Source organism: Heliangelus exortis, chromosome 15 (genome assembly GCF_036169615.1).
Source record: "Heliangelus exortis chromosome 15, bHelExo1.hap1, whole genome shotgun sequence".
Lineage (NCBI taxonomy): Eukaryota > Metazoa > Chordata > Aves > Apodiformes > Trochilidae > Heliangelus > Heliangelus exortis.
The window spans coordinates 6,478,306-6,486,718 of record NC_092436.1 but is presented as its reverse complement, the minus strand read 5'-3'; positions in this window follow the sequence as shown (position 1 = coordinate 6,486,718).

The following is an 8,413-nucleotide window of genomic DNA, read 5'->3' as shown; positions in this document are numbered from 1 at the left end:
AGGTTTCTCCTTCTAGTACTTGAGTGGGGAAGCTTCCCAGTCAGAAGAAGAAACTCCACCTTAGCAAGATAACGAATTGGTTTTGGAGACCCGTGTTCTGGAGCTGTTTAATGGGAAAGAATATGAAGGGAGAACAATTTTGACTCTCTCAGCAGACAAAAATAGTATCTTTCTAAGTCTAAAGTCAGTATCTTTCCAAGTCCAGGGCTACAAACAGCAGCCAGTGTGAAGCAGCAGCATGTTCCCCTGTGCCAGATAAAGTATGGCCTTTCAAGGTTTTTTTCAGAACAGAACATCTTCCTTTGGACCAGAGTAGCTTACACAGCTCCAGTTTAGGCTACTGTGCTTTAGCCTGTGCCCAAGAGAGGCTGTGGTTAGAGCCAAATGAACAGGATAAACATGCAGTTGTTTTACTGACTGTCATGCACCCCCAAGTGCTGTAACAGGAGTTAAGTGTCAGTATCAGGAGGAAGTTGGCTTTGAAATTTTCCTTCTAGCTGCTTGCAACCTCCAGCTCTCAAACTAAATGAGCTGAAGCTTAGCTCTCTGTAAAGGTCTTGCATTTGCACTATACCAGCAGAGCTCAGGAATTCCTCTGCATCATGCAGACTGCTCTAAGAGTTGAGCACTGCAAAGCACAGTGGGGTCTTTTGGTGTAAGGCAACAGAAGTTCCATTTTTTCTTACAGATTCCACACTTCAAGGTGTGGGATTTTTTTCTAAGATTGAATTTAGATTAATTGAACATTTGTGTAACTCAGTTTTCTAGCAGATCCTTAGCTGATATAAATTAATTTAGCTCTGCACCATATTCCTAATTCTTACTTTCTTGCCAAGCCAGGAATGATCTTTGGTGGTAAAACACAACCAAGATGACTACATTTGAACATTCAAGCCTCAGCTTCAATGAGGTTAAGGACTCATCAATTTACCTTCATTTTGATATTCCTCATTCCAAAACCTGAAGAGGAAAAGATTTTATTTCAGATTCCTAGACTTTTTCCACTCTCAATATGAACTCAAGAGCATAGGAGACTGTGACTTGTGTCTTTTTTTAAACTCATTTTCCCTGGTGCATTGGCATAGAAGAGTGCTGGGCAAATTAAAAAAAAATAATAAACCAACAAAAACCAATGACCATATTTGGATCTAACCCAGTTTGGGAATCCCTGGGATGCAGAGAAATTTCAACTGACTACCAAGATCTTGCTGTGTAAAAAAAGTCCTAGCTTCTTTTTAAATATGTTCCAACCAAACAAACAGATTAAGTGCTTTCATTTAACTATGATGATAAACTTTGATGGCTTTGCCGTTTACAGTAATCATTTTTATGTGCATTTAATGTTATTTTTTACTCCAAAATGCTACACATAAAAAAGACCAACTTCATTTTAAATATTCAGCATTTTTGCTATTTGAAAATTCCTTTTTTTTTTTTTTATTTCCTTCTTATCAGCAAAGCACTTCTGGGCCAAGGAGAACATCACGTTTCAAATGCATTTCAGTTGATTTAAATTAATATTTTGTTTGTATTCAAAAGAGCTGGCTAATAGATGGGCACAAGCATTTTTTCACACTATTTGGAATGTTATAAGCAGAGTAGTGGTTATTTCTTAAAGGTTTGGTGATCTTTCGAGGTCCCTTCCAACCCCTATGATTCTATGACGTTTCCACAGTTTATTCCACTTGGATCATTGATCAAAAGCCCTGTGCTAAAAACTGGGGAAAGGAGGTACCACATCTTCTCAGGATTAAGAGTTAGACAATAATATTATCATTCTTTTGCTTTACAAACAAGTGCCTATCACAGTGTGCTTGAAAAAAAAAAAAAAAAAGAATTTCCAGAATCCCAAAAAAGAACAAAGCAGGGAAGCATTTCTCTCCCTAATTCTATATTTCCGACGAGCTCTTTTCCAAGAATATAGAAAGCTGGAGATAAGAATGAATCTTTTAATGAAAAGGGGCATGAATGATTTCTATTGCATTTAATAACCACTTCATCACTGTCACCAGATGAAAGTGCTGTGTTGGATTCTGTAGCTGACAACAGTGGTGAGGTAGAGTCTTCAATTTGGAAGCTGTGCCCCCTGCCCCCCACCATCCTTTACAAACTGATGGAAGAGAACAGTATCTGAAGTTACCTTTTCACTGCTGAACACTCCAGATAGTTTTAATCTAGAGGCTGGTAGCAATCTAGTACAGCAGGATGGAGCTCAGTTTGTATTTATCATTGTATTTATCAGAGTTAAGGTCAGAGTGATGCCATGGTAATATTGCCCAGCTTCCAAGCTTCTGCTAAGAAGACAGTACCAGATGATGGATGACTGCTAAGGAAGTTGGAATCATTCCAGTAGGCATCTGCTATCTAGAAAGTGGCTGAGTTAACTTAGTACAAAACTGAGATTTAAGCTACAGGGTTCACTAAACTTCGAGATGCGTCCTGGGCTTCCAAAACCAAAAATAACTTTTTAAGTTGGGATTCCTGCCACGTTACTCCTGTTAGGAGCACAACCAACCTTCAGCTCACTGAGTCAAGAATGTACCTTCAAGCAGGAAGAATTATCATTTTGTTCCTGACATACCCACACTTTGTACCAAACATTTTCTTCTGTAAGGGTGACAGAGCCCTGGAACAGGCTGCCCAGGGGGGTTGTGGAGTCTCCTTCACTGGAGACATTCAAAACCCGCCTGGACACGTTCCTAGGGGATGTACTCTAGGGGGCCCTGCTCTGGCAGGGGGGGTTGGACTAGATGATCTTTCGAGGTCCCTTCCAACCTCTAGGATTCTATGATTCTATGATTCTATGATTCTTTGTGTACATACACTGTTACAGCCCTAAATTTTCCCATGGGTCTGACTTCTCTGAAAATTTAACAGGCACACAAAGAAGTTTTCTCTGTTCCTGAGTTGAAACTACTGGAGTCACTCTGGACCAGCTGTGCAAAGGAGTCAACACAACATCACCACCTGCTTGTGCAAAGTCCTCACTGAGAATATCATCAGGATAATTTTAAAAATGCTCTGGAAGCATTAACTGTTGTGTTACTATGGTTAACAGGAAGCAGTTAAAGAGCCCAGAGAGGAGCCAGTGGAGATGGAAGCTCTCAGACTTTCTCTGCTACAGTTAGCACAGGCCATGACAGGATCTACCAATAACATGGAGGAAACTCAGGGGAGGAAGGTAATTACATAGCCAAGACCCACACAGCACAGACTGCTGCAGTGTGAGCACCACAGTTTTACACAAAGAATTCACTTATGCCATTATCCAAGAGGACAGAGTACAGGGAAGAAAGTTTTCCTCTGCAGGGCAGATGAAGGAGGAGAGCACTGAGAAGCAATAATTAGTAAAATAATTGGCTGCCTGCTTCGCACAGTTGCCACAAAATGTTTACACTGTCAGTGCCATGGATGTGTTGGCTTGCCAGAGTCACAGCTGTGCCAAGGAACTGTCTACTGCTGGAGCTGCTGTTGCTTTTCTCCTTGTAGGAATATGATGCACCCCTGGGTCACTGCTTCTATTCCCCTGCTATCCTAGGCACTGCATCAGGAAACTATATTATTACCCTCCTTCTGAAACCTAGATTTTTGGCCCCCATGATTATTATCAAGAACAAGTAGAACATCTCGAATCTGTTTTTAAGAAATGAAGATACTATGCTGTCTGATAAAGAATCTGAGTTAAGGTTTCTGGTTTTTAAAAAACTAGTAATAATTTGGAAGCTTCTGTGTCAGAGAACAAGAAAAAGACTTTTTTTTTTTTTTTCCCTGCTGTAGAGAAAGAAATGTAAATTTCTTACATTCAGGAAAAATGTTGAAGAAGGATATGCTCTAAGGAAAGGCATGCAGCATACAGTAACTTACACTTTATGTGTAAAGAAAGCTTCTAAGAGCACAATCCTGAAAGGTGCAGCAGGCTCCCTGTCATTGCTGCTGTCAGTTCAAGGTGGTGTTGAGCAGCCTCAGCACACTGCAGGATTTACATCTAACAGCTATCTGATCCAAAAACCAAACTGTTCAATGAATAAAATCTCTGTGTGCTATATCAGGACATGAGAAGATGGCCTGCACTGCTGAGAGATTAAGATTATCAAGTGAATAAATCTAGCATGTAATAGATAAAACACATACCCATTAAAAATATAAATCTCTCAGCACTGAGAAATGCATTCCCAGCCCAGCCTCTGAAAACCTTCAAGACAGGCACATCCAGCATCAGAACAGATGGTGAAGATGAACAATAATTGCTTTCCAAGCATCCATCCCCACAAAAGTAATGAGCACAGGCCCCCAAAAGAGACAGATAATAAAATCAAAAGAAAAATGAAGAGTATCTTTGAAACATCTAGGATTTGATCAGAACAGGTGGGAATCTCCGTTTTGAAATATGACATACTTGAGGCAAACCCAGACATTTCCAGCTATTTTCTAATAGCTTAGGAGGCACTGCCTCGATTTCAGTTAGAAATTTTCATCAACTTTTATAGGTAAGAGGAGTTTAATTGCAACAGACTTCTTGATTTCAGTCAGTCCAAAGTAAATCCAAGTTCCACATGATTTTGTCCTGACCCTTTGCTGACCTTGGAAATCACCTTCCCTTCTAAAGGCCCCACAGGTCCTGTTGTTTCACTTTGAGATTTCTCCTGGTGTGTCTCAGACCAGAAGGCACCGTTCATCTTCCCTCATTTAATTTATTGCAACCACACTTCTACATTTACCTAAGGCCCTGGGAACACTCAGGAGGAAACTTAGCATCACTGTTTTTAAAAGAAGTTGCTACCAACAGGGATCTTGGGCAGCTAAAATATAGCTGAAGCATATAATGGCTGTATCATTATAGTTCTCCTCTTACTGTAACAGAAACTCTACACAGAAGTCATCCCTGATGATTGAACCTTTCTAGTTCTTGTCTTTTTTCTCTCAAAATCCCTGTAACAGCCTCCAACTCAGGGCACCTCTGTCATAGCTCAGACCAGTGCAGGTTACTTCTGCCTGTGGCCCAAGCTGACAGAACACAAACCCATCCAGGGGGCATCCAGCTCCAACACCCATCTGAGTAACCCTGAGCCCAGTTCTGCTGGGAGGACCTTTGCTGTGACCCCAGGACTCCCTTCCTGCAGGCAAGTTCTCCTTCAGACAGTCCAACATCAAGTCTCACTAAAATAGTGATGCCTTTCAGGCTTAAAAGAAACAGAAAAAGGCTTTTTAAGCCAATGGAGAGAAACAAAACCATAAAAAATAGCTGAAAGCTCAAGCCTTTTAAGCTACGATGCAGCACACTGATAAAAAGCACAAAGTTGCTGGAAAAACTCCCACTAGGCAGGTGTCCCACCTCCATTCTGCACCTCAGTGGGGCTCAGCTACATCCCTCTGGTGAGAACTTCTGTCTTTCCTGATTTTCAGCCCTTAGAAGAGTTTTCCAGTACACCTTGCTGTTTTGGAATGACTCAGGGAAGTCAAGCTCCAGAAGAGAGAGGGTAGTAGGAAAAGGCTCATTATTAATGATTTAATAAGCAATTTGGGGGAGGGTTTAGGTCTGTGCCAACTCAGCCTGGAGTTTCAGGACACAGTGTGTGAGGGGAAGGACTTCTGCTTGCTCTCTCAAGCTGTTGTGTTACATCTGATTGATAGCATGACACTACTTGTTCTAGCCTATAACCTTGAGCTTGTAAACTACACAGGGAAGAATTTACTGAATCAATCTTAGCCACTATTGAGAATTTTAAGTGAGGAAAAAAAGAAGGCAAGGAATAAGAGGTATCTAGAAGATGTGGTTTTGAACAGTAATCCTTTCATGGCTCAGTGCAGTGCACCTCACAGTCCACAGTTTTCATTTAATTCAAGTTTTAGTTTACATGGCAAGGATACAGTAAGGACCTGTTTGCTTTACTCTGGAAGGATATAATCAATAGGAGAGATGTAGACATTTCCCCACTGATTAGCTGCATACACTGATGGAGTTTGTCACAGTAGCATGCAGAAATGCCTTTATTCCATTCTCAGTTAGCCTCAGACTTTGATTATTAACAGAAGCCAGAAAACTGTTTGGCAACTTTTCTATTAGGAAAGCAAATTATCATTGAAATAAAAGAACAATTTCCTAGTGGTAAAGAAGGCCTCATTAGTGTACAGAGAAAAACAATGAGAGCTGGAACACAGGTGCCACAGGTACTTACTGCAGTTCTGAGTTGCATGAACACCAGGCTAATGATGAGCCAGTAACATGCTGGCATCACAGATATGGAAAACTGCAAATTTAGCTCAATTAAAGGCATGGTAAACAGACCAAGGGAACTCATCTCCCTCACCCCAGTGCAGGTGAAGCTGATACTGGAACACTGAGCCTTGTTTCAAGTCCCCCACTGAAACAGAGATGGTGAAACCAGAGTACAGCACAAGGGCTACAGAACTAGATCTGTAAGATGTTCTGTTCATCAGAACCGTGGTTGGCAGGGTGATGTGTAGCAACAGGAGAATTACAACGTGATAGATTTGACCATTTCTTGGCAACCCCAGGCAACAGAACAAAGGACAAGCACAAGAAGGTCCAGCTTGGGAGGCTCAGGCTGGGCTTTGCAGAAAGTTTTCAGAGTAGCAGCATAGCAGAAGTACAGCCAAGGAGAGAGGTGGCAAGGTTTCCAACACTGCTAGACAAAGACACAGGTGACTTGATGCAGCACTGACAGTGGTTCCAGCTCTGAACTAATTTAAAATGAAGGTACCATATGAATACAAAGATGGTTAAAGCCTCCATTTAATTATTTTTGGATGAAAGACAAAGGGAGCAAATCTGGGTTCACATATATAAATATATAAATTAATTTTATCACATAAAACTCAATGGCTGTGCTACATAGAAGCAGCACCAACAGATGAAGTAGTTATTCAGATGCTCTGCCCCGCATTTTGCCTTTAGGTTCAAGAACACTCTGTTCAAGTATTTATAAAGACTTCCAGATTAATACTCTAAAGTGGATGCCTAATTTGCCCCACATAAAGTTGCACTCTCCTTGGCTCGTTCTCTTCAATGCCAGGCTGCCCTCTGTATTAGCATTCAACTTCCTTGAAACACAAAGAAAGTGTTGATGTTACAGAGCAAATACAAAATTAGCTCTGCATTTGCTCACCACTCCCAAGAGATACCTTGTTCTGTACTTCAGTCAAAGTACTAAAAAGACAGTTCCTGAAACTTTCCCCTCCTTTCAAGTTATTTCCCCTAGGTAAGGTTCCAGCAAACAGTAACTTGAGTGATTCAGTCTCTGATTTTCTTTAATTAGTAATTCTTTTAAATTCTACAGCTGATGTGCTGTGGATAGATGTCATTCAGAAATGACAGTTTATTCTTTGAAATGCTAGAAATAGGGGAATTTCCAGCAGGACTACAGCTCATGTGGTGAAGAATGCAACACTTCATTTCTATGGTTCATTGGGGATATTACAAGTAACCTTATTTCTGTCTAAAGGAGAATTCTGTTTGCAAATGACTTTCCAGAACCCCAGCAGGGGATTTTCACAGGGAATGGCAGATAAACCAGTTCCTATTGTTTCTTCACTTCAGCAACTGGATTTCCCAAGCATCTCTGCAATACACAAGTGACAGCACTGCTATACTCCCAAAATTTTATTTATATATAGAACTTACTGCAGCTGGCAGAGCAAAGCACAGCTGTTTATCACAGCACACCAGAAATGGTTCTTCAAACATGTCAGGGACTACAGATAGAGAGCTTCATCAGGAACACACCTTTCATACCTTTCAGAGAAAAGTTACTAACTCAGGGCTTTAAAGCAAGTAATGCCCCTAAGTGCAATGCAGAAAAGGACCCAATAATGGTACTGAGCTATGCTTGTACCTCTTGTGTAACTTCACAACCCCCTTCAAGACCCTTGCTTTGTCAGCCAAAAGAAACAGCTGCATGCCACTTATTAAGACAAAGACAATTTGTTTCCTTATAGGAACTCTCCCCTTTGCCATAATTAAAATACTGATCAAAGTAAACATATATAAGAAAGGCTACCACTGGCTGGTTTGGTTAAAAAAAAAAAAAAAAAAAAAATGAAGCATGCAACCTCCCATTCTGATGTTCCCAGAATGGAAGAGACCAAAATATCAGACATTCACATAAACAATCAACTATTCTTTTTCTATGCTGATGTTCATAATCCCTAGGCATCTGAGCTGAAAGCTTGACTGGGTGAAATGAGATTTCCCCCTACTGACCTCCATCTTTTTCTCCTCAAAGTAATGATAAAAATGGGATTTTCAGAGAAACAAAAGCCTATGCAAAAAGCCATTCCATACTAAATCTATTGAGCAGTTTACTTGCCTCAACATTACAGAAGCAGTGTTTCCAGACACTGCAAAATAACTACTTCACTCCACCAAGCTTTTCTCCATACTGTGCTGAGTTTT